This window comes from Ailuropoda melanoleuca, chromosome X (assembly GCF_002007445.2).
Source record: "Ailuropoda melanoleuca isolate Jingjing chromosome X, ASM200744v2, whole genome shotgun sequence".
NCBI lineage: Eukaryota > Metazoa > Chordata > Mammalia > Carnivora > Ursidae > Ailuropoda > Ailuropoda melanoleuca.
The window spans coordinates 37,263,324-37,291,104 of NC_048238.1; the positions used below are offsets into that span (position 1 = coordinate 37,263,324).

The following is a 27,781-nucleotide window of genomic DNA, read 5'->3' on the forward strand; positions in this document are numbered from 1 at the left end:
GTCATTAGAACAAGAGGTAGAGCCAAGAATGCTCAGACAGATGTCCAAGGGGTTTCTTTTTCCTTTTTATACATTTTATTTATTTATTCGAGAGAGAGAGAGAGAGAGAGAGCACAAGCAGGGTGAAGGACAGAGGGAGAAGCAGACTCCCTACTGAGCAGGGAGCCCAACTCGGGGCTGAATCCCAGGACTCAGGAATCAGGACCTGAGCTGAAGGCAGACGCTTAACCACCTGAGCCACCCAGGCTCCCCAAGAGGTTTCTTTTCTGCCAAACTTCAGTTCTACCATGAGAAGTAGTGTCGCCAAACAGTCAATGATACAGCTGAAGGGTTGTAAATACACCACCCCAAAAATATGTCTCTTTGATATAAGGATTATTTTGAGTGGATTATTCTGAGAAACAGCAGACACAGGAGAACCTATGAAAACAGAGAAAGAGTTACCCTTTCCTAAGAAACATTTACCTTAAAAGGGAAATTTCCACTTGCAGGGATGTCTGCCTTTCTGCATCAGCAAGAGGAAGATGAGGCTAACTCTCCAGAATCCCGTACAACCGGAGAAGGCAAACTTCTATCTACCCGACAACCTTCCTTTGTTTACTGTACTTTTTCTGGGAGCGTCCCATAACTGGCCTCCCCTAACAGACACACCTTTCTTTCCTCTTGTCTTTAGTTGAAGATGGTATTTAAGTCTGAACTGTATGCCGCCTCTTAGAGCTACTCGTTTTTCCCTGGCTATCTCCCATGTGTACATATCAAGAAACTTTTCTGTTTCCCTCTTGTTAATTTCTTTTTATCATAGCAGTCTCAGCCAAGAACTCAGAAAGGTAGGGGAAAATTGACATTTTCCCCCCTACACAGCAACGCCAAGTTTCTAAAGGAAACCCAATCATTAATGAAAATTAAAAAATAAGTTTATAAACTGAGCGCCCAGCTCCAGTGAGAGAACAGAAATGAAAACCTGGGAGTCTTTGAGGGCAGGGGGACAGAGTTCCCGAACACACGCAACATTAGCAAACAAAGGTCTTCTTCCTGGACATCGTAAAATTCAGAGAAAGTTCGCAAAACGGCAGGGCAAGAGAAAATTTGGGTTATTCTTAGAAACTGATTTAGAAAGGAGGAAGTTTTGTGGGTTTTTTTTTTTCCAAAGAAAAAAAGTCTGTTACTAGAATATACAGCTGACCTCAGAAATAAGCAGATGTGTCTCCACCACCGGGAGACAGTTTTAGAAAGGATTCCCCCTTGTTAGCTCAAGTTTATTCTTATTCCTAAGCACAAACTGCCTGGGGGATTTGGACATGGGTTGATTGCAGAATTGCATATGTTGAGACCCAGAGTAGCATCATAGTGCGGAGTACAAACTCTGGAACTGGTCTGCCTGTTTGGAAAAACCATGCCTGTGACATTTAACTAGCTGTGTGCTAGTGAGCAATTTATTTAACCCCTCTAACTCAGTTATCCCCATCTGATGGATGAAGTAAAAAGGCCTACCCCACACAGCTGTAGGAAGAATTACCTGACAGCATCCGAAAAGTGCTTAGCACAGTTCCTGGCACATCATCATTCAAAAGATGTTTGCTCTCAACATTTCAAGATTGGCACAGGAGAGATCAGAAATCTACCAATGACTCCGACATTAAGACTCGGAGCTTAACTTGCTCCGACATTCTGTTCTGAAGAATAATAGTCTTTGCTTATTCTAATCTTGACAAGCTTTACACAAATGTCCAGAAATCCAAAACTGTATTTACCTTCCGTGATTAAGACCCACCATCTTGAATCCTATGGAAAACAAGTTCCCAGCAAAGCAGGACTTCAGGATTGTGGTACAGTACTGGCATCTGGTGGCAGCTGGCTCTCAAACAGGCAACTGAAAGGCTCTCAATTGAATGCTTCGGGAAGCACGTCGGTCAACACACACTTCAAGCTTTCAGCAGTCGCCTGTTTGAGCACCCTTCCAGCTCTAAAATATAAACCAGTCCTGAGCTTTCTATAGAAAGGAAATGCCCAAATGACCAACAAACATGTAAAAAGATGATTGTGGCCTCTAAAATCAAGGACATGAAAACAATGAGCTACCCAAAAGATTATCCGATATTAAGAAGTCGGATACCAACTGGTGGCAAGAATGTGGAAAAATGGTAACTCTCCAAAGCTACTGTCCAAATTTGAAGTGGTATTTTGCTATGCCGATAGGAATTTAGCAATGTCTAGTTAAAGTGAAGGTGAATGTGGCCTAGAGCTCAGCAGTTCAAATTCAGTGGCTGTATTCTGGATCCAACGCTCTCAAGGAGAGGCGTTGGAAAGATGCTTGTAGCAGCATTATTGGAAACAGCGAAAAAAAAAAAATTTAAAAACAAAAGGAAACATCCTAAATGTTCTACAGTTAAGAGGATGGCTAATTTGGGGGCGCCTGGGTGGCACAGCGGTTAAGCATCTGCCTTCGGCTCAGGGCGTGATCCCGGAGTCCTGGAATCGAGCCCTACATCAGGCTCCTCCGCTATGAGCCTGCTTCTTCCTCTCCCACTCCCCCTGCTTGTGTTCCCTCTCTTGCTGGCTGTCTCTATCTCTGTCGAATAAATAAATAAAATCTTTAAAAAAAAAAAAAGAGGATGGCTAATTTGTCATACGCACACCCTTAAATACCATAAAGCAGAAACACAGAATGAATGAGAGCTACGTGTATCAACACGGATCAATCTTCAAAGCAATGGCGAAAGAGCAGCAACCTTCAGAATGACACACAGAGTATACTGTTTATGAATATAAAAGCACAATGCTACATATGGTTTTTGGAAAACTACACATGTAATAAAATATTAAAATATACAATGGAAACAGGGGCCTGGGTGGCTCAGTCGGTAAAGCGTCTGCCTTCGGCTCAGGTCATGATCTCAGGGTGCTGGGATTGAGCCCCGCATCAGGCTCTCTGCTCAGCAGGGAGTCTGCTTCTCTCACCCTCCCTCTGTCCTCTCTCTCTCTCAATAAATAAATAAATCTTTAAAGAAATATATACAACGGAAGAAAACCCAACTTCAGCACAGTGGTTGCCTTTGGGGAGGGAGGAAAGAGAATGGGAATGGGAAGGAGGAATTTAACTCTATCTGCAATGTTTCATTTCTCAAAATTGTCTATTTTCCCTGCATTTTTATATAAATCGGTGCTTACTACATTCTTCTCTTTTATGCATATTTATATCTATACAACGGAATATATTACTCAGCCACAAAAAGGAAGGAAATTTGGACACATGCTACAACATGGATGAACCTTGAGAACATTATGTTAAGTGGCAGAAAAAAGCCAGTCACAAAAGGACAAGTACCATACGATTCTACTTACATGAAGTCCCTAGAGTAGTTGAATTCATAGAAGCAGAAAGTCAAACGGTGGTTGCCAGGGGCTGGGGTGAGGAAATGGACACAGAGTTTCTGTTTGGGAAGATGAGAAAGTCCTGGAGATGGATGGTGGTGATGGTTGCCCAAAAATGTGAATGTACTTAATGCCACAGAATTGTATGTATACTTTATTTTTTTTTATTTATTTTTTTGAGACAGAGACAGACAGAGTGGTGGGGGTGGCGGGGAAGAGGGGCAGAGGGAGAGGGAGAGAGAGAATCTTAAGCTGGCTCCACACTCAGCACAGAACCCGACGCGAGGCTCAATCTCACAACCCTGAGATCGTGACCTAAGCCGAAATCGAGCCAGATGCTCAACCGACTGAGCCAGCCAGGCGCCCCTTTAAAAAACGATTAAGATGGTAAGTTTTATGTTATGTGTATTTTACTATAATAAAAATTTTGTAAAACCGGTAAGCCTGTTCCTGCCCTTTGGGTAACTACTCAAGTGTGGCAGAGAAGTACGCTCTATCCAGGCTCACAGTCATAATACAAAATGTCAGTCAGGGAAGGGGTGAGAGGGGGGCTGTAACTAACATTTCAGCCCTTCATTAAAGCTCAGTAGTAATAGGATAAAAATAAAGACTTGGGGTTACCATAGTTCAAGACCAGATAATTTTATTTTACTGCTCCTTGAAATACTAGCTTCTCCTGCCCTCTTACCAACATTTTAGGGCTCGCCAGGGCCTGATGGTTTTTAAACAAGGTCTAATCTTCATGCCTCCCAAACTCCACCCTTAGGAACTGAGGGGTGACTACAATTTCCAGATGAGTCTTGGCCATGGTGACAGGACAACCAGAAGATGGCAGCAAAAGCTTACCTAGTGGGAAAGTCCTTCTGCCAGCAGCCCAGGAGAACAAGGAAAAGTCGGAACGGAGAAAAGTCGGACGCTGGCTTTGTCGCTAGGTCCCCACCTCAACTCTGGACGGAGCTTAGTGCTCTGTCACTGTGTAGTAACACCATGCCTGGGGCCAAGAGAATCACGCCAGGCACAAGGGCATCAAAATTCAACCATTCAAGAAAGGGCACTTGCCAAGTGAGGGGAAGGAAGACTCGGGAAAGATAAAGGAGAACCTGATCAGTTAAACTCATCAAGCTTCTAGGTCCCAGGCTTGGGGGATCCAAAGCTGGGTAATGGAATCTCTTCCCTGGAGCTATCCGGTCTAGCAGGAGGTATAAACCACATGTACTTACATGAGGAAAAACGAAAGGCCCAAGATATTCAGAATGTCACCTGGGCTGGGTATTTTCCAGATCCATCTCCCACCCTTTTCCTACTGCTCTCCACCCTGAGAAGCTGAGGTATATAGAATACAGAATGGAAGCCAGAGGACACAGGAGTCTGTGAATGGAGCAAGGAGATCAGAAGGGAAAAGAGGGGTGCCACTGCGCTTTTATTCCCACGACTCTCTCCTGAAAAGTTGCCTTGGACTTGTCCTATCGCAGAAGGTCACAGTCCCTCTCACAGGACCTGCCCTATGGGATTCTCTCTCGATCTAGTTTCGACAGTGGCTTCGTCCCCTCGGTTCTTCTGATCTGGTGGAAGGAACAGCAGCTTCTGATTGGCCTCCTGTACTATCTCTGCAAGTCCTCTTCCTTCCACCTATATTTTAATGAACGCTTTTCTAAATAAACCCTCCTTACATGCTCCTCACTTGTGTGCCATCCGTTTCCTGTTGAGACCCTGCCTGGTACGGCACCCGGCTAGATCACATTCCTCCTCCAAGACGGAGCTCAGGTGAAGAGGAGAAACAGCAGGAGCGGTTTACACGGAGTTACTACCAACTTTCTGCGAAGCGGCTCTCTGAGGTGGCTGGGGAGAACGCTGCTCACAATTCCCTTCGAGAGAGCCTGCGGTGGGGAACAGCTGACTGACAGTTTCCGGCCGGATCCACCGTGGATTCACAGCAGGTCATGCTTTTCTGGGGCCGTTCCCCACCGAGCACAGCAGCCAGGGAAGAGCTGCGCCATTTTTGCCCAATGCGAGACTCCTAATGGACAACTTCTGCTCTGAACTCATTAGCCCAACCACACCTTTCTCACAGTTTGCCGGAGTCTGAGGCTCTTCCTGTCCAATCCTTCCTTTATATTCCTTTGCAGGCGTCAGACCTGCATTGTGGTCTGAAGTGTCTACTCCTGGCTCCTACCGGCTTCATCCCTCCCCTGCATTTCTCCCGATAAATCCCTTCTTGGTTTCTGCCTCTCTGAAAACCTCAATCAACTGATTATCCAAGGACATTCTATCCAAGGAAGTAATAATACCAGAACCAAGATTAGAAGAGCTCATGAGACATCCTCAAATTTTAAGAAAGATTTAAAACATTGTGGCTTCCCATTAATATGATGGTAAATGAGAATCTAATTACCAGAGTGTGTTCCTATTCAATATTGGACAGGAAATGTTAGAACTTGCATATAATACATACATATTTTTAAATACCACCTCCAGGGGCACCTGGGTGGCTCAGTCAGTTAAGCGTCTGTCTGCCTTCAGCTCAAGTCATGATCCTGGGGTCCCAGGATCAAGCCCCAAGTTAGGTTCCCTGCTTAGTGGGGCATCTGCTTCTCCCTCTTTCCCTCACCCTGCTCATACTCTCTCTCTCTCTCAAATAAATAAATAAAAATCTTTTTAAAAATACCACTTCTATGGAGCACCTGGGTGGCTCAGTCGGTTAAGCATCTGACTCTTGATCCACTTCAGGTCTTGATCTTGGAGTAGTGAATTCGAGCCCCACATTGGGCTCCACACTGGGCACAGAGCCTACTTAAAAAAAAATACCACTTCCATTACCAGGATACTCTGGATTTTCCTGGCACATCATCAATATTGTAATTAATGCTTTGCTGCTACCCAAGGAAGTTATTTGCAAGTTCAATGTATAGCAAGTAATATCCATGACCTTGGTCATCTGACTGGGGATAAAACAAGGTTCAATTTGTTAGTACTCAAAGTGACAATCTGTCCCAGCACTATATTTGCTTGTTTACACCAGCAAGATAGATTCTGTTTTTGAAGTCTGAACCTTTAAAGAAACCAAAGTAAGTTTCTCAGATCTTCCAAGAGTGGCATTCATCCCACATGAATCAGAACAGCTAGTAAATGAAGTTTCTCATCCATGTGACAATTATGCCTACCTTAAATTAAGAAGTTTCCATCATACAAGAGGAAAAGGACTCAGTTATTAGAATAAATTTACTTCCAGGCTTGGCGTACAGGCACACAGGACTGAAAACACCAGAGATCAGGCTACACTTCCAAAGCACACAGTCATGTCTGTGGGACCCCCGCACAAACACCTGCTCTTCTTTCTGTTCCCTATCTGCCCAGTCACTGCACCACAATCTCCATGAATCACTTCTTTGATTTAAAGAAGGACTTGGAGGGGGGCACCTGCGTGGCTCAGTTGGTTAAGTGTCTGACTTCAGCTCAGGTCATGATCTCAGGATCCTGGGATCGAGCCCTACGTCAGGCGCTCTGCTCAGTGCGGAGTCTCCTTCTCCCTCTCCCTCTGCTCCTTCCTCTGCTCATGCTCTCTCCCTCTCTCTCTCTCTATCAAATAAATAAGTAAAACCTTTTTTAAAAAAGTAAATAAGGATTTGGAAAGACAGCCCTTAATTGCAGAGAAAGTTTTAAAAGCATTTAATCGAGCACACTCTCCCAACAACAAAGGTGTTTCATATCCTTTCCCCTTAGGATTAGGAAATCGAAAAAAGTAGAAAGGAAACAAAACCCCGGGGGAAAGGCCACAGAACAGGAAACAGCGGTATAAAAGGCCTACTCCAGGCAGACTAGAGATGCAAGTGAACTGCAGCTTGGACCTCCATCAGTCAGTGAGATGAGTAAGAGCTGAAAGGCTTTTTCCGGGGCCAAGCCTAGATAAGCAGGAAGTTTTGCTGCCCAAGACAAAGAAGCAGATGTCAGGAAGATTTATATTTTAGAATGGTCTACTTTAGTAAATGAGTTGCTGTCAAACCCTGTTGTTAGACTTCAGGATCCTAAATTAAGCAAAAAGTCTTATTACCAGCAGACTGAAAACACAGTCATTACTCTAATTGGGCATTGTTAACATTGAAAAACAAGGATGATTTACTGGCAAAACCTTGCCCACTGAAGAAGAGGAACAGACTGTCAGCTCTACTTGCTTTCCTACTACCACCCCCCCCCCGCCCCACCTCTTCTTCTATGTCTGGGCTTGTAGGGGAACTGTCCCCAAGAGCCTAAGAACCACGGGAAGTGAACATCCACGTTCTAGCGATTCCACTTCTAAGGATACTGCCAAGGAACAGGACAGGTCTACAGATGTCGAGAAAAATTAGGCAAAACTTGGAAATAATGCAGCAGAATGGATGCATGTTGCTTTCAAACGTCACACTGAAGTGTGTTCTAAGAGATCCATTCGTTGATTATTTCATTATCTAGGAAAAGGGAGGGGAAACTGAATGGGAAGTCATCAGAGAGGGAGACAAACCATGAGGGCCTCTTAACTCTAGGAAACCAACTGAGGGTTGCTGGAGGGGAGGTGGTTGGGGGGATGGGGTGACTGGATGAGGGGCATTACAGAGGGCATATGATGTTATGAGCATTGAGTGTTATATGCAACTGACGGATTATTGAACACTACATCTGAAACTAATGATGTACTTGTATGTTGGCTAACTGAATTTTTTTTTTAATTATCTAGGAAAATGTACCATTCACTTCCATTTACTATTATTGTGGGTAAGGACCATGTAGTTACACATTAACATACAGACTTTTGTCCTACAGAGATGCAAGTGATTTTCTTTTCCAGTAGCAAAATAACCCCAAGGGCATTTTTGTTGTCATTAAACAGCTTGGTATCAAATTTAGCCATCTTATTCCAACATTCTTTCAGGACTTACATATATAAAATCTCTTGAATTGTCCTCTGAACCAGCTTTATCACCACCAGCTATATCCCTCAATAATGAGTTAAATATTCGACATGAACTTGCTACATTATATGTAAGTGCTTTTTTTGCCATTTTTAAAATATATGTACTTTGACCAAGATTAGGCAAGCAGGAGGTTAAAACAAAAAAACTAGATGTCTAATTCTGGACAAGATGGAAGAGGTATGATAACCTTATTTTCCACAATAAATACAGCTAAAAATCCTGGAACCACAAATACTAAAAGGTGCTGAATGACAATTAGAAGACAACCATCTAAGGACCTCAGGAGCTGAGGGATAACAAGGACAGGAATTCCCTGGGTTTTGTTTTTGCCTCCGAGATTCAATGCATTGGGCTCCAAAGTCCACAATGCAAACACAGAAATGAGCAAGACAAACATGTCCCAGGAAAAGTTTGCAGCCTCTGGCCAAAAGAACAGTAACAGGTAGTCTCACAAGACAGAAACGTTTCATATTTTTTAATTAAATTAGCCAACATATAGTACATAATTCGTTTCAGATGTAGAGTTCGATAATTCATCACATCAGAAATGTTTTTTGAAAGATGTATGTACGTATGTATGTATTTATGTGTTTATTAGAGAGAGACTGGGTGGGGGCAGAGGGAGAGGGAGAGAAAGAGTCTTAAACAGACTCTGCACTGAGCATGGAGCCCAATGTGGGGGCTAAATCCCACGACCCTGAGATCACGACCTGAGCCGAAACCAAGAGTCGGACCCCCCCCAAACCAACTGCACAACCCAGGCACCCCACAAGACAGAAACATTTTGACAATAGCCACCCATCCCCAATCAAACACTTCTGGAAAAAAAAATGAATGTTTCTTGTCCCCAGGTGAGCCGAGATGGACTAGAGCATGGATGGCCTTCCACCTCCACTTAGGGGTAGTGAGGTAGTGAACTGAACTCTAAAGAAGAAAATGGCGAAAGCAGCTAAAGAAATAACACGTTGCCAACAATGCAATAATGATTTGAACGGCAGAGGATTTTTCTTTGGCAATCATGGAAGCCAGAAGACATGGGAAAATTTTTTTAAGTAATGAAAGAAAAAATACTTTTTTTTTTTTAAGATTTTGTTTATTTATTTGACAGAGAGAGACAGCCAGCGAGAGAGGGAACACAAGCAGGGGGAGTGGGAGAGGAAGAAGCAGGCTCCCAGCGGAGAAGCCTGACGTGGGGCTCGATCCCAGATCGCTGGTATCACGCCCTGAGCCGAAGGCAGACGCTCAACGACTGCACCACCCAGGCGCCCCAGAAAAAATACTTCTTAACCCGAATTCTATAGACAGTGAGAAGGTTCTTCAAGAATGAAGGTGAAGGGATCTTCTTACATGAAAGGAAACTCAAAGTATTTGTCATTGGAGATCTACTCTAAAAGAATGGCTAAAAAAGTTCTTCAAGCAGAAAGGAAATGGTAAAAGTACGAAAATTAGAAAATCAGGAAGAATGAATGACAGAAAGGGTAAAAATATAGGTAAATATAAAGGCCTACCCTCCTCCTGTTGAGTTTGTTAAATTATGTTTGATGGTTGAAGCAAAAGTTGTGTTATCTGATGCAGTTTTCAATATATTTAAAACAATGATATTTTAAAGGAGGAAGACAAAGAATAAAATGGAGGTAAATTTTCTCCATTTCACTTGTGGTAGTAAAAATGTCAATGTCAGTACATAGGGATCTGAGCCTTGATTCCTTCGCAGTCCAACACTCAAACAAGGACCATTCCAAGGGCTATAAATATATAGCATTGAACAAAGTACTCCATCCCTGCCCTTACTCAGTTCACTTTTCAATTGTTGAGGTCACTTTCTGTTTGGATGCCTTTCTCCATTCATGGTGTGAAAGAAACATGTATTTGGCTTTTGCCTCTGGTTCCTGGCACAGAGCTCTTCAAACCCTTGCAATTTCCTGGTAGGAGTGTCTTTCCTTATTCACGAAGCGTGCCTAAAACTACAACTGCTTTCATGCTAGTGGGCTTCTACATAAGTTCAGGATGGCAGGCTGGTTGCCAAGGGAACCAACCATGTGATTAGAGGTTTGAAACTTATGACCCCACCCGCTGATCTCCAAGGAAGGTAAAGGGGCTGGAGGTTGTGTTCAATCACCTACCACCAAAGACTTAGTAAGTCATAGCTACATAATGAAACCTCCATGAGAATCCCAAAACAGTGGAATTCAGAGAGCTTCTAGGTTGCTGAACAGCCTGAAGTGGGGGCAGGGGTGGCATGCCAAACAAGACGTGGAAGCTCTGTGCCCCTCCCCCCATACTTTGTCCTATGCATCAATTCTACTTGGATGTTCCAGAGTTGTACCCTTTATAATAAACTGGTAATGGTACAGTAAGTAAAGCATTTCCCTGAGTTTGGTTAACTAGTTCTAGCAAATTATTAAACCTGAGTGAAGGTTGGGGGAAGCCCTGAATTTGTAGCTAGTTAGGCAGAAATGTGGACAGCCTGCATACTCCATCTACAGCTGCTGTCTGAAGTGGGGGCAGTCTTGTGGGACAGAGCCCTTCATCTTTGGAGTCTGACCCTAACTCCAAGAGTTAGTATCAGAATTGATGGGGTGCTTCGGTGTCTGTCGGTTAAGCATCCAACTCTTGGTTTCGGCTCAGGTCCCAATCTCAGGGTCATGAGGTTGAGCCCTGCATTGGGCTCCACGCTGAGCGGGGAGTATGCTTGAGATTCTCTCTCTCCCTCTGCCCCTCCCTCCTCTCTCTCTCTCTCTCTCTCAAATAAATAAATAAATCTTTTTTAAAAAGAGTTAGTATCAGAATTGAATTCAATTGTTGGACACCAAGTTGGTGTTGAAGAACTGAAGGACTGAGGTTGGGAAAGATACCCCATATTTGGTATCTGAGAGAAAAAAATTCTCACCACTTTCCAATACACTATTTATTAGTCTGATTAATTGTGGAAGGAAGAGAGAGGAGGTTTAAAGAAGTATTCAACGGGGAGGTCAGGGTGAGTGGGTGACAGTTGAAGACCAGCTACAGTTGATGTCCATGCCATGAGAGAACCACTGGCTACGACCCTCTTAACTATGTGAGAGATTTATCTCAAGTATTCAAAAGCTCTGGTCCAGACCTCCACTCTGGCCAAAATAGAGTAATAAGGATTGTATTTATCCTCCAACCTCAAGCAAACAAACAGAACTGGGCTGAGAGTCCAGGGAGACCAAGGAAGCCAGAGTTTGTAGACAGAGTACCACGGAGGAGAGCGTTTCAGAGAGAGAAAACTGCAGAGACTTGCAAAGGGTCCCCCTTGAATATTCAATACCATCTAAATGGAAACAGTACTGGGTGCTCAGACAGGGCCAAAAATATTGCCTGACTCCACCTACCAGACTGGAAAAGTAACAATTTATGGGGCACTGGAGAAGCATACTCAGGTCTTAAAATCTTGCCTTAGTAATGGAAATAATTAGCCCAAGACTGTACAGTGCTCCAGAGCCTCCTAACAAATCATAAAAACAAGACCGGGAAAGATTAAATTGTTATCAAGTACCGTATAGATCATAGGAAAAACCTCAAGAAGATTTGTAGCAATACAAAAATACCCAGCACCCAATGCAATAAAACTCACAATGTCCAGCATGCAATTAATAATTACCCGGCATGTGCAAGGAAGCAGAAAAACACATCTCATAATGAGGAAAATAAATCAAAATAGACCCAGAATGATACAAATACTAGAATTAGTAAAAAGGACATTACAAGTTATTATAACTCAGTACCATGTTCAAAAGAGATAGACATGTAAGATTAAAAATGATCTAAATCAAATATAGAAATGAAATACAGGGGCACCTGGTAGCTCAGTCAGTTAAGCATCCAACTCTTGATTTTGGCTCAGGTCATGATCTCAGGATGGTGGGATCGAGTCCTGCACCCAGCTCCATGCTGGACATAGAACCTGCTTAAGATTCTCTCTCTCTCCCTCTCCCTCTGCCCCTGCCCCTAAACTCACACACATGTGCTCTATCTCTAGAAGAATCAAATCAAATTAAAAATTTTTTAAAAAAGAAATGAAATACAATGTCTGAGATGAAACACACACTGAATAAGATTACCAGCAGACTAGATACTGCCAAAGAAAAAGTGAACTTGAAGATGTGGCAATAAAAACTATCCACAGTCAAACAGTTTGGCAGTTTTCTAAGAAGTGAAACATATACATACTCTGTGATCCACCAACTCTGGTCTTTTTTTTTTTTTAAGATTCTATTTATTTATTTGACAGAGAGAGAGACAGCCAGAGAGAGAGAGAACACAAGCAGGGGGAGTGGGAGAGGAAGAAGCAGGCTCCCAGCAGAGGAGCCTGATGCGGGGCTCGAACCCAGAACGCCAGGATCACGCCCTGAGCCAAAGGCAGACGCCTAACGACTGCGCCACCCAGGCGCCCCTGGTTTTAAGTAGAAGAGATGAAAGCAGGTATCTCTGCAAAGACACATATATGGAATACAAAGCTTTTCATAACAAATTTATAGTAGTTAAGAAGTGGGAACAACCGAAGTCTCCATCAGTAGGTAAACAGATCAACAAATTGTGGTAGCTTTGTAAAGCAAAATACTACTCAGCAATAAAAAGGAATGAACTACTGATACACAACATATGAATCAACACATCACAACAATATGTACCTCAAAATAATTATTCTGTGTAGAGGAAGCCGTTCTCCCTCCCCTGAAAGTCCATAATCTATGATTCTATTGATACAATATTGTTGAAAAAGCAAACTCTAACCCAGTATGACTTCATCTTAACTTGATTACATCTTCAAAGGCCCAACTTCCAAATAAATTCACAGTCACAGGGACCCGGGGTTAGGAGTTCAACATATCTTTCTGGGGCATAGAATTCAACCCACAACAAGAAAAGCATTTAAAGAAAATGTTAATGTGATCCCATTAATTAAAGGAAGATGAGGCACAGATACTTGATGCTAAATTGTTAGGATTTATTTTCAACAGCAATCACATCTATGTAATAACAACCTAAACCGAATCAACACATTCCAAAACGCAATTATAAATGCAATCTTGTTATCAGGAGCAGTGTCACTGCAAGCAAAAGAAATACAAACAATTGTCCAACTTCAGTCACTGTAGTTGTGGTTTCAATGATGGTTTACCACCATCTACTTGCAGGGCCTGCGTGCCAAGAAAACAAAAGACTGTTCATTAATTCCTTTGATTCAGACGTGGTTGAACTGCAGGCATTTACCCTCTCACTCATCCCTTCACAGGCTCACACTTTCTCATCTGCAAACACCAAGCAGCACAGTGCACATGAGTCTAAACAGGAAAAGGGAAGCCACGTCAAGTATTTACAATGGATGGAACTGAACAGTGAACTGTCCACCCAAATGATAAGAGGACATGAGACACAAAGAGAGTGGAGAAGGAACCTGGAGGTGAGTAAAACCAGGAACCAACTACAACCTTACCCTAGAAGATCACGAGAAAGGAAGAGAATTCTCAGAGGTCAAGGTCGGTTGTCAGAAGCTGAAACTACGGCCAGAGTTACGTCTCAGGAATGAGATGGAACTACTGCCAAAGCAGCACCTGAAGCAGAGAAGGAGGGGGAAATACCCTAATTTCTTCCTTCTCCCCACCTGCCAACCTTTGATCTCTCCAACAGCGTCTCCCATTGGCCAAACCCAGCCAGGAGCCAGTGTTCACTGAGGCCAGGGCAGTCGGCAGGGCTAAGGCAAGAAATCTATGGAAGGGGCACCTGGCTGGCTCCGGCAGCCAGCAGAGCTTGTGACTCCTGATCTGGGGGTCATGAGGTCAAGCCCCACACTGAGCATGAAGCCTACTTAAAAGAAGTCTACAGGAAATAATGCCAGGTCTTACGCATCTTCCTCCTAGATGTTTGTTGCGATGTAGAAGGAAAGCAATTTGTGTTTGTTGAACCCTGAAAACAAATACACCTAGCTAATGAATTCATTAGGTGTTCAGTAACTAGAAATAGCAGTTTAATATGCTACTATGTACAAATTCTTTATGAACTGTAACAAGTGTTCAGACTTTGTTTTATGTTGTTTTTAGTGGAACTTGGGGGAAATGGATTAGGATTTGGGGATGGAATGATAACACATTTTTCCCATTTAAAGTCATTGACCCTTCATTTCCAAATTTTGCTATGAGCATGTTTTCAGAAAAAAATTGGAGTCAGACATGGGAGATGTGTGGACACGAAGCCTCAGTCTGGTACAAAATGTTCTGCATGGGGGCTAGAGAGCCCTCTTCCCAATTCTTTGTTTGTATTTTAATTCTTCCGACACTTTATACTACCTACAGCCTGGACATTTGTCACTTGGGTATATGGCAAGCCTTGTTTTGGAGGACTAGTTATTTGTAAAGCATTATTGTCTGTCCGATACATTCAGAATACCAACAGTCCAATCAGGTCACCATCCTTTCATGAGTTAGACTATGACTACCTTGGGACCTAGAACTATCTGAATTAAAAAAAAAAAAAATAGGTTACAATGCTTTTGCCGTGACCTTACGAATTCTCGCACTCAAACCAAATTTCACTTGGCGTTGGAAGAGGGCAAAAACGTAGTAGTAGTTTTTAGTATCCTTAACTCAAAATGATAAGCATTAAGAAAAATAATAACTGGTATTCTGGCAGGATGTTTCACCCTACCAATGTCCTTTACGATGTTGTATCAGTAGGAACAAAGTTGATGTAAAGAACAAGGATATATGGGGCACCTGGGTGGCTCAGTCAGTTAAGCATCTGCCTTCGGCTCAGGTCATGATCCTGGGGTCCTGGGATCGAACCCCTGCGTTGGGCTCCCTGCTCAGCGGGGAGTCGGCTTCTCCCTCTACCCCTCCCCTGCTCGTGCTCGCTCACTCTCTCTCAAATAAAGAAAGAAAGAAAATCTTAAAAAAAAATAAAGAACAAGGATATACAATGTTTATTGGTGGAACAAAGCTATCGGTTCATCATCCTTCATTAGGACAATGCTGGCTTAGCTAGTGCCAGACTCACCAATGATTCAGACATGGTATTCCAATCAGCACTGACACAGAATCCCGTGATCTCGCAGAGGTGAAACAGGGCTCGGTGTCGGTGGTCTACTCCTCTCTACCAGCATAATTAATATCAAAGGCAGCAGTTGGGTTTAGCCTCCGGTCATCTCAAAGCAGTCACAAAAACAGATCTGGGCAGCCCTAGATCAAAGCATAATCTCAGAACACCTTAAAGTAACATGGGGCTCCTTGCGAGGTGGCTGCTGGTTCACAAAGGGAACACCAGAATCGCTGCGGGAAAGGAAGCAGGAATACTCAGTGGAGAGTCTCCCCCAGACAAAGGTTAATACCGTCTTCTAGGGCTCATTCGGGACTTTTCCTAGGCAGGCTCAGGTGGCCCATTTAAAAGGAACTACACGACCATTTAAGCATCGTGCCTATGTGGCCGCCACTTGCACATCTTTCAAGCCCACAATCAAATTTCTCCAGCTGAGTTAAAAGTCGTATTCACACCAAGGGGATAGGACAACATAACCACAGCCACAGCCACAGCCTGGGTTCCAGAGGGAGTCTGGAAAATGTGGTCAAACAGCCTCGGGAGATACTTTATTTTTTTTAAGATTTTATTTTATTTGTTTGAGAGAGAGAGAGCACACCAGTCGTGGAAGGGGCAGAAGGAGAGGGAGAAGCAGACTCCCCACTGAGCAGGGAGCCCGACACAGGGATCAATCCCAGGACCCCCGGATCACCACCTGAGCTGAAGTCAGACGCTTAATCGACTGAGCCACCCAGGCGCCCCCTCAGAAGATACTTCAAGCAGTTGCGAAGGAATATATTCCTTCAAAAGATACACACAGGGATGCCTGGGTGGCTCAGTCGGCTGGGCGTCTGCCTTCAGCTCAGGTCATGATCTCGGGGTCCTGCGATCGAGCCCCGTGTCAGGCTCCCCGCTCAGTGGGGAGTCTGCTTCTCCCTCTGCCTCTCCCCTTCCCCCTGCTTGTGCTCGCTCACTCACTCTCTCTCTCTCTCAAATAAATAAATAAAATCTTTTAAAAAAATAAAAGATTCACACAAAAGGCCCAACTCTGGCTTTCTGCTAATATACATCTCCGCATTCCCACAGACCTCAGGTAGCTTTCACACACAAGGAGAGAGATGACTAAGACGGTCCCCTGCCTCTCAAGAGTTATGTCTAGTAGCTGAGACAGACTATTATATTGAATTTCGATGCTGGCTATGAAGTGTTTACCAAGGCAAAACAAATGTTTGGTAACGCTGCAAGAAGCAGAGGTACTCAGAATGGCAGCTGAGGTCTCTGCCTGCCCCATACAAAGCCACAGGACTGGAGAGGCTGCAGGTATTACCTGGTGTATACTCAGGTATTAAAAAAATCTTACTGAGCAATTCATGCTCCAGAAGACAGTAGCTCAGGCTGTCACTGGAGCCAGAACTTAAGTCAGCAAAGCAAGAAATTCAAGCAGTCCGTTTTCATAGGACATCTGGGGAGCAGGAAGCAGGCTTTCTCAAGGCCCCACGGAGCTCTATTTAGGGCACAACCACTTGCTTTCAGCTGTTCCCTGCCTCTTGAGGAAGACGAAGTTCCACCCAAAGATTGGGCAGGTCCAAGGCTGCAGCCAAGTGAGCACAAGCAGGCCATCAAACCCCGAGCGCTCTAGTGAAAAAGAATTGTACCCATGTCCCTCTCCTGTCTTGGACCCTAGACTAGAGTTACGTAAGATGTTACTACTAGGGTAAGAAGGTGAAGGGTATATGAGACTTTGCTCTATTTTTGTAATTTCTCATGAATCTATAATGACCTCAAAACATAACCTTTTATTGTTGTTGTTTCAATGCAGTAAAGGGGTCTCAGAGATCTTTCCCAAGGTCATAGAGCCTTTGAAACTGTGTAATTAGAGGCCAGGCCTGGCAGAATAACTTACCTGATTTAACTAGCCTTATACAATACACTGCCAGAGTGGGGGTCACCCCCACCCACGTACTGCAGGCCCAAACAAGCAATCTATCTTTTACAGTAGGTATTCTTAATTTCAGGACCCGAAGTATTACAATGTCCACGGAATTCGAATTTGGGAAAGCATTCAGCGTTATTTTTATTAACCTCTACCTTAAATTTAGCCCTCTTTTCAGCTCATAAACTCAAACCACTGCACCGTTCACAGAATCCATGAATTTGTCACAATAGAAATGAGCTATTTTCATTCCATAGCACCCTGCTGCAGATCTCAAATCTGTGTTTATCACCACCTCAAAATTACGATAGTAATTAGACTAGCCACCAGATGTCACATGATCACTGTCTTTGTGCCTGCAGATATTAGTACAAGGCATCTGGGCAGCTGCCCGACGCTGGGTCGGGAAGATTTTCAGCTACTGAAGAATGAAGTAGAATGCCATTTCATGAATGACCAAGACCGCCATGTTGCTTTCCAGGACCCCCTATCTACAATTATTTTTTAATCCATACATGGAAGGTGGGGAGTCATTCATTTTTTGCAAAACTAACACACTCAAATGAAAACACAACTCCCCACGAGTCAGCAGGACTTTTCTAACAGATAGTACATTGACTACAAGGGTGGACTAAGCAAGTTCAAACACATCTGACCATTGGGGTGAATTTAACACATTTTAAGTTACTGTTAACAGACTATGCACTGATATAGTTCATGTATGGTGTAAATGTGGTGAATAACACGTTTTTCTTCTTATACTCTTTTTCTGTACACAATTTTGTGCGTGTGTGTGTGTGTGTGTGTGTGTGTGAGCTCTATGCCCAATGTGGGGCTCGAACTCATGACCCTGACGTCAAGAGTCACATGCTGTATTAACTGAGTCAACCAGGTGCCCCCTTTTTGCACACAGTTAAGAAGCAAAGACACACACTAGGGTGATACAAGTTATTTTAGGAAGGGTATTCATATATTATCCATGGAAATACCCCCCATTAAAACAGAATAATTTTTGCATGAAAACGAATCACATGTGGAAACGATTTTTCCAGGAAGGCACAGAAGGCCACATTACCAGAATGCTGGAAGAATTTCTTAACCAAGATGAAGCTGCAATTCAAAATTCTTTTTCTTTGACAAAACACAGCTGCTAATACTTGGAAACCTTGCACAACTCTTTCAAAAGAAGTTTTCTTCGTGGCAAACTAAAACCATGGGTCCATAATCTTTTCTTAAATCTGAAAGTATATCAAAGAATTTGACCTAGCCCAAGATGACCTATTGATTTTCTTTTAAATAATGGCTTTGAGATTCAATTCACAAATTAAAAAATTAACTTCAGTATACAATTCAGTGGTTTATTAGCATAGTTACACATAACCATCACTAATTTCCAAACATTTCATCATCCCCCCAAAAGAAATTCCATATCCATTAGCAATCATTCCCATTCCCCCCACCGCTCAGCCCCTGGCAACCATTAATCTCTGTCTTTCTGGATTTGTCCCTACAAGTGGAAACACCCAAGATGTGGTCTTTTGTGACTGGCTTCTTTCCCTTAGCATGTTTTCAAGGTTTATTCTTTTTACTGGTGAATAATATTTCACAGCAGAGAAATGCTAAGTTTTGGTTACCCATTCATCATTTGATGGACATTTGGGTTGCTTCCACTTTTGGGCTATTACGGAAAATGCTGCCAGGAGCATTTATGTACATTTTTTTGTGTAGACAGATACTTTACATTTTCTCAGATATACACCTAGGAGTGGAATTGCTGGGTCACAGGGTAATTCTATATTGAACACTTAAAGGAACTGAAACTCTTCCACAGCAGTGATGCCATTTTACATTCCCAACAACAATGTATAAGGGTCCAATTCTCCACACCCTTATTAATACTTGTTGTGGTCTTTTTTTTTTTTTGCCACCCTAGTGGGTGTGAAGTGGTATTTCATTGTGGCTTTGATTTCCATACCTCAAATGGCTAATGTGCGTATTAGCCATTTGTATATATTCTTGGGAGAAATGCCTAATCAAATCCTTCACCCATTTCTTAGTTGGGTTATTTCTCTACTGTTGAGTTGTAAAAGAGCCTACTGATCTTAGTGTGAATGCTTCAATACAATTGAAATTTAACTCGAAACCTTGGAGAGTAAGTATTTTTACCCTGCAATATTAATTAGAGAAGCTCTAATTCCTTTAGAAACAATTTGTGAAATTGAGATTTTTTTCAACCCTGGAGTCCATTAAAACAAGAAAATTAGAACTGATTGGTTGTCCAAAACTACATGCATATTGTCTTATTCAAAGACCACCCCAATTTAATGTTGTGATTCAAGCTAAGCAGTCTTCACACTGGTGTCTTTCAATTTTAACTTGCCTGTGCTTAAAACATACTGTCTTGGGGCACTTGGCTGGCTCAGTAGGAAGAGGATAAGACTACTGATCTCCGGGGTCAGGAGTTCAAGCCCCAAGTTGGGAGTAGAGATTAGATAAATAAAATTTTAAAAATAAATAAATAAAGTGTATAGTCTTCTTATTTAATTCATTCAGGTACATAGATTTCTATCACAAGCTTATTTTACAATTGGTACCTTTCAAATTCTTTTCTTTGAAATCCCATGGGTTTTATTTAGACCATGATTCTGAACAGATCGCAGTCTGCCAAACTGGTCCATGGGAAAAAGAAACCAAGCCCCTCGCTGCCAACTGCACAGAGGAACATACCTTCCCGAAGGGCAGAAAGGCGCACCACAGCATTTTTTTCTTAATGTTATACTGAAATATAGCTAGTGACAATGAGTTTCTGGCTTCTTCCTACCTCAGTCTCATGTTGCATCCTGGAATGACCAATATTGCCAATTTGATTGGGAGCAAAGGAAAAGCTGAAGCTCTTCAACATGAAAAGTCTTTCACCTTTAAAGATGCAACCAAATACGTATTTCCGAGATAGACTGTTTGTAACGATTCCAACCAAGTTTGTAAAGCAAATTCTTCTATCAGCCCAAAATGGAAATGTCTGCAGAGCTACATGTGATTTTTCCGAAAAATCTCTCACCATTTTTAGCACCACCACCGTGGGTAGCAGACTTGATGCTAGTCTGTACATCTTCACTGCTGTCTTATGGACGTAAGGAAGAGGAGTTTTTCCAACTAAGTCAGATAGTAGAAATAGAAGCCAAAGTCCCTGGGATTGAAGGCATCTAACTGAATGCTCCTGCTCCAGTTAAAAAAAATAAAATAAAATAAAATAAAATAAAACCACTTATAGAGCAAAGCACAATAATCCTAAGGTCATTTGCTCTGTGCCTAGGGCAGCTGGGAATTATGGGCTGATTCCTTACAGAAGCCCCAGAACCTGGACTCACACATGATACATACAGACACGTCAATACACTCAAAAGAAGCCTCCAATGATTTCATCAACAAGGTCCCTATCCCGAGGTCTCGGAAACAAGGGGAATGGGTCAAGAAACAATGAAAGTTTACACACTAGAAAAACTAGATAATCCAAAAACAAAGGGTGGAGAGGGGAGGGCTTCCTACTGCAGGGGATGGGGGGTGGGCAGAAGTACTTATTTCAGGGCACCTGGGTGGCTCAGTTGGTTAAGTGTCTGCCTTCCGCTCAGGTCGTGATCCCAGGGTCCTGGGATTGAGCCCCGTGTCCGGCTCCCTGCTCAGAGGAGTCGGTGTCCGCCTCTCCCTCTCCCCCTCCCCCCTGCTCATGCTCCCTCTCTATCTCTCAAATAAATTAATTAAATATTTAAAAAAAAAGAAATAGCTATTTCTCCCATTTTTGTCCTTGCTGATACAAAGATAAATGGCTGCCCTTGACCTCAGTGAGTTTGTAGTATGCCATTTTGCATATGTAGGCATATCAGAATCAACACATTCCAAAGAAAACTCCAGGATCCCCATGCAATACCCCCCAAAACATATGCAGCCTTACCCATCTCAGCCAATGACACCATCCACCCAGTTGTCAGGGCCCAAAATTTGCATTACCCTGTTTCATCACTCATCCCACAGTCAATCCATCAGTAGTCATGGAAGTTCACACTTCAGAGTTTTCAAATTTAGATCCACTTCTCATTACCATCCATCACTGCCGCCTGGGTTACCACCATCTGACAGACTAGTGCCAAATCTTCCCCACAGGTCCCGTTCCACTCTCACCCCTGCACAAGTCAGGGTGGCCTTTCTACCATGTAGGTCAAATAGCATGCCCCACTTAAACCCTCCCAATGACTTGACAGTATACTTAAAAAGAAATTCCCACCTCTTTACCATGGCCCCCAGGACTCTACATAATCCAGCACTTTTGCCTTATTTCCTTCCATGTTCCTCCTCATTCAAAATTCTCAGGGCGCCTGGGTGGCACAGTAAAGTAAGCATCCAACTCTTGGTTTCTGCTCAGGTCATGATCTCGGGGTCATGAGATCAAGTCTGCTTGAGATTCTCTCTCTTCTTCTCCCTCTGCCCCTCCCTCCTGTTCTCTGTCTCTCTCAGGTAAATAAATAAAATCCTTAAAAAAACATTCTTCAGGGGCGCCTGGGTGGTTCAGTTGGTTAAGTGTCTACCTTCGGCTCAGGTCATGATCCCAGGAGTCCTGGGATCTAGCCCCTCATTGGGCTCCCTGCTCAGCGGGGAGTCTGCTTCTCCCTCTCCCACTGTTCCTCCCCACCCCATTTTTGCGCTCTCTCTCTCGTGCGCGCGCACACACGCTCTGCTCTCCCTCTCTCTCTAATAAATAAATAAAATCATTAAAAAAAAAAGATCAAAGCGCTGCCCATCCTTTAATTGTTCTTGATTTTTCACATCTAATGGTCACAGGTCTTCATTACACTATACTTCCAGAATACCCCTAGCCTTGCCAGCCTTCAGGAAGGGCTTTCAGCTATTACTAAAACTGGAGAGAACAATCGGGCTCCAACAACGAATGGCTGCCCACCCAAAGCAAGGAAAAAATGTAGGGCTATGGAGGGAATTAGGGCAATTTACCTGGGCAGTAGTCTCCTTGGGATCGTGCTTCAGGTAGTGTCAACAGCTCCAAGAGGCTTATGCTCACCTCTTCCTTCTGACACACCTGGAATAAAGAGATCCCTGGTGATTATACTTGACAGAATAGGTAACCTCTGAGAAACTCTTTGACACACGTGAATTTGGCTGAGAACAAAGGGTAGGAACCTGAAGATCTGGCACTCGTCCAAGCTCTGAACACCTCTGGCTCTTGGAAGAATTTTCTCATGGCTATCGTGGCACTCCCCTATTAGACATCTTCAAAGAAATGGCCAATTTCAGACTTCACACAGATACCACATTGACTCTAGCCACCACCACCTCGCTTAGCAAAATTTTCCACTTGTGGACTAAACCACTTCATTTCCAGTCCAAGCCACATTTTGAGGATAGGCTCAAGGCTCTTCAAAAGTCTGTACCTAGGGGCACCTGGGTGGCTCAGACAGTTAAGCGTCTGCCTTCAGCTCAGGGCGTGATCCCGGCGTTCTGGGATCGAGCCCCACATCAGGCTCCTCCGCTATGAGCCTGCTTCTTCCTCTCCCACTCCCCCTGCTTGTGTTCCCTCTCTCGCTGGCTGTCTCTATCTCTGTCGAATAAATAAATAAAATCTTTAAAAAAAAAAAAAAAGTCTGTACCTAGGGACACCTGGGTGGCTCAGACTGTTAAGCGTCTGCCTTCGCCTCAGGTCACCATCCCAGAGTCCTGGGATCCAGCCCCGCATGGGGACTCTCTGCTGGGTAGGGAGTCGGCTTCTCCCTCTGCCCCTCCCCCATTCGTGCACCGCGCGCACTCTGTGAGAAATAAAATTAAAACCTTTTAAAAAGAAAAAAAAAACTCTGAACCTATATCTCCTCCCCCATCACCCGCAGGCATCTACGGTACATTAGTGGGGTTTGAGGAATACCCATGCCATTCTGTTTCCCACAAACATGAATGCTGAGCCCATTCCACTCCGGGGCGTAATTGCTCAGCCCCAAAACAGTTCCACACCAACTGTAGCTTTTATCCCTCTGGCACCTACCAATGAATGCTCACCAGACAGACAGTACCTGGGGGGCAGGACTCCTCCCCAGTATCCTAGGTCCTAGAAGTTTCCCAGCAGCCCCCGGTCATTTAGTCTCCTCACATCGACAGGCTCTAAAGCTCAGGACTTCCCGGCTTTCTGTACTAGTCACCCTTGTGAAAAGAGTGCATTATCCTTCATCAGATTTGGCAACTTGACTTTGGAACCGGCCATTGGCCTGTTAAGATTTCTTACATCCACGTTTGACACAGCACGAGGCGCTGGTGCTCGCAGGTCCAGCCCTCTCTCTGTTTCCCATGGCATCTGGTCTTGTGGGGCCGCTCGGGCCTACCGGCCATCCTCAGCTCCGTAAACAACCAGGCTTTCCACACCCTCACCGTTATCCTACCCCATAGGCCTCTTCTATTCCTAGGGGTCCCCCACTAGTTTTAAGCACCCAAGGTCATCACAACACAGCTACAGCTGAACCCAGCCCCTGTCCAGAGACGAAAGTGCTGATGCGTTAATGTTACCTACGTTACCTACAAGTGCCTGCAAGAGTAGCCTTCCATGAGGCCCAGAGAGACTCAAAGGGCGACTGCAGCCGCACAGCGCCCTCCCGTGTTCAGGAGTGGTCATGCAGCCGGGCAACCCTTTGCAAAAGAGCAAACCCGGATGCGGGAACCCAAACCGGAAGTCCGACAAAATCCGGGGTCCAAGGAAGCTTAGGCACACAGACTGCAACAATTCACCCTTTCACGGACTTTTAAACTGAGAAGGAAAGAACCACGTGCAAGGTAAACGCAGTAAGATAAAAGCAAAGTCAAGGTCCTTGCAGGCCAAGGCAAGCCCCCAATTCTTTAAAGAACAGGACTTGGTGACTTGAGACACGATTTTTCTCTACAGCTGGTTGCTTAGGTAGTTTATAATAGTATATGGGAGCTTTAAGAGTTAGAAACAGTCACGTGTAGGTAAAACGTGAAGTCTGAATCAGTATTTTAGAGAGACTTCCGGAAGAAAAAGAAAAGGAGTTAAGTTTTCTAATTTCTTTCCCGGGCTTTCAGACCTAAGGACAAGAAATAAGGCAGAACAGAAATAGAAAACCAAAGGGATTGCAAGCCGTGAACTTTTAGCTCTTTAATATTCACTGGCACCGGGCACAAGTGGTTTGTGGCCAAAGGAGAGACTGGTCAAAAATCAGGCCAGGCTGTTTTTCAACAGCGCTCGGCGTCACAAATAAAGCTGTCCATCCAAAGATTAACTCGTTTGATTACTAAAAATTCTCAACAGGTTCTAGCAAACACTGAGCAGTTTTGTGAAGAATGCTCTTCTCTGAGAGAAACCTGCATCTAGAAGCCAACATAAAGGTATTTATTTCTTCCTTATTCACAACTGGAAGATGAAGCTGGTGGTGAGCGCCCAATGGGGCCAGGGGTTGGGAGCACACCAGGGGGAGAACTGCTCTGAGCTACATTTTGGCCAAAGGCAACTTACAAAACAACCCACAAGAGCCAACATCTGACACACTCCGCTCTCTCTCCTTGGGAAATAGTCTCACACTGGTGCTTTTTGAGTGAAGGATTTGTTTTCCAAGAAAACCAACCAACCTATTGGCCATTATTGTGGGGGCCAAGGTCAGGCCACACCTAAATGTGCCACATTGACATATTTGATACTTTTTTTAAACATTTTATTTATTTGATACTGAGAGTGAGAGAGAGAGAGAGCAGGAGCCAGAGACAGAGGGAGAAGCAGACTCCCCACGGAGCAGGTTGCTGGATGCGAGACTGGATCCCAGGACCCCGAGATCATGACCTGAGCCGAAGGCAACCACTTAACCGTCGGAGCCATCCAGGCGCCCACCCCCATATTGTTATAAGATTTTATTTATTTATGTATTTATTTATTTATTTGACAGAGAGACAGCCAGTGAGAGAGGGAACACAGCAGGGGGAGTGGGAGAGGAAGAAGCACTCCTAGGGGAGGAGCCCGATGTGGGGCTCGATCCCAGAACGCCGGGATCACGCCCTGAGCAGAAGGCAGACGCTTAACGACTGCGCCACCCAGGCACCCCCCCCATATTGTTATAAATAAAAGTTACTTAAGAAGCAGCCAATGCAAAAAGAACACTCTGACCCCGCCCGCCTTTGTTTCCAGAAAGCAAGAAATAAAACTTCCATATGAAAGGTACCCTCCCTATATCAAGAAGAGACATCTGTCTCACCAGAGACAGGAGACTTAGAGCTGAGAAATCTACATAAACAACCCTTGTTACTTTTTACTAATTTACTACTCCAGCTCAAATTCTGTTCAGAATTCCTTACTAACTGAAGCTCCTGTTAACCTTAAAAAATAAAACTGCCAGTTATTTTATCAGCAAAAATGGGTTTATTTGGGAACAGCAGAGAATTGCAATCTAAGACAAGCAAGCTACAGTAAAACCAAAGGCAAGTCCATGGAACAAAGGGGGAAGTTTTGAAGGCTGTTATAAATAAAAAATTTTATTGGAGTAAATTGGGAATTGACAGTATAGTCGCTTTTCATTGGCTGAGTCCTGACTCTCATTGCCTGGGCTTTGGGGGGGGAGGGGAGAGAGGGGCAGGGGAGCCTTTCATCCTCATGCATATCAGTAAAGTAGTACCCACGTTCTAGGTTTCGTTCTTCCCATTGGATCTGCAATTGATCATGAATCCTAGGGTATGAGAGCGCCCCCTGCTGGCCTCCCGACTCCATTCTAAATGAGATTTCCTTTTATGATTTTACACGCTCCCAAAGTTTTCTTTGTCCTGTCAATTCCTCCCAGATTTATCATCTCTGCCTAAAAAGTGCAAAAAGTGCTTGTCCTGGTCATTTCTTTAGGTCTCAATTTCATTTTTGGGACTCCATGTGCACAAAATAAAACTTTGGGGGTTTTTTGTTTTGTTTTGTTTTAATCCTGTTAAATTATCTCATGTCAACTGAATTCTTAAACCAGCGGGAAGACCTTAAAGGGTGGAAGGAAAACTTATTTTTCCCCTACCTTAGTTCAATCAGCTTCAAAGCAGGGACAAACCTGTAATCTGAGGGTCAGGTTTGTTGACCCATTGCAGTTAGTGAAAACAAACAACAGAGGAATTATGGGGCATCTCCCACCAAAGGAAAAGGTAGTTATTACATTATTTGGGGGTGGGGGAGGTGGAGTTTAGGTAAATGATGGATTGAACAAAGAGAACAAAGTTTCTCAGTGAGTAGAAAATAAGTAGTCACTCAAAGGACTTCTGGCTGTATTTTATCAAATGCCTTTTCAGTACATGTTATAATCATGTGGTGGTTTTTTTCCCTTTCATCTGTAGCTTTAATGGACTGGCTTAATATATTTACTGATCTTCAGCCACACTGGTCTTTCAGTCTTACTGTGTTTTCTTTTGATACACTGCTGCAGTCTATTTGCAATTAAGGGATACTGTTCCATAGCTTCATTTCTCCCTCCTTCCTCTCTTCCTTCTTTCCTTCCTTCTTTTTGTATTATCTTATCATTGTCAGGCTTTTATATTAATGGTAGCATCATGAAATAAACAAGAAATTTGCATCTTTTGCTTTAAAAAAAATGTTCTTCTATTTTACAGCTGCAAAGACCTAGCAAAAAAATATTGTTTCCTGATCATTTGCAGCTGGCTTTATCTGTGTTATCCCAAGTTGCTGTATGACAAGGCAGATTTTTACCTCCTCAATCTGGGCGAACTTTTACTATGTCACATCCAAGCGAGGCCTTTCCACTGCCCATAATTTGCCTGCCAAATATTTCGTGAAAATTAAGTCTTCCTCTAACTCTGATGAGTTCAAAGAAGTTCGAAGAGTACTAAGAACAGGAAAAGCCGAGGTCATCAGGGCTTTGCAAATGAAGAAACCCAAGATCAAATGCTTTCTCTTGAGTCCTAACCATATTACAAAGGCAAACTCCTACATGGAAAAAAAAAAAAAGTGACACTAGGAGACAGTTATCGAAGTAACGGAGCAAGAGCCTAGTAAAGGCAGGGTCAGTCAGACTAGAACAGAACTCGATTTTCTAGTTATTCTATAGCAGCAAAACTTCCACCGGAAACAGATGAAGTAATAGAGTTAACCCCTGCTGGCAATTGGAGAAAATCTTTTATTATTGCCTGTCTGACAATTTGATTAAACAAAGAAAGCCCCAAGTTATTAGATTAGTTGGGGCCTACTGATTTCAGAGCCAAAGACAAATGACATTTGAAAGTCACTGACATTTGAACGTTATTGGAAATCTGAGGCCATTTCTACTGTCAGAAATGAGCAAGCACATAAAGATTTGTGACGCATGGGGAGGGTGGGGAGCCGTACTGCTGTATCTTCTGCTCACTCCAAGCTAAGACCAAGAACTTGCTTGGCTAGGAAAAATAAATAATTCTGGAGTCTCATCCCAATTCGGTCACACACTAACTCTCTGTCCTTGGCCAACTACACCTCCAAAGCTTC

At 43.5% G+C, this 27,781-nt stretch overlaps 1 long non-coding RNA gene across 1 annotated transcript in view; it reads right to left on the reverse strand.

Moving 5' to 3' along the window:
* LOC117797465 overlaps positions 1 to 27,781 on the reverse strand; it is a 97,448-nt gene that overhangs the window by 33,624 nt on the left and 36,043 nt on the right. The window contains exon 2 of the long non-coding RNA XR_004622469.1: positions 22,288 to 22,372. This is a non-coding gene — a long non-coding RNA (uncharacterized LOC117797465). The remainder of the gene's footprint in view (positions 1 to 22,287; positions 22,373 to 27,781) is intronic.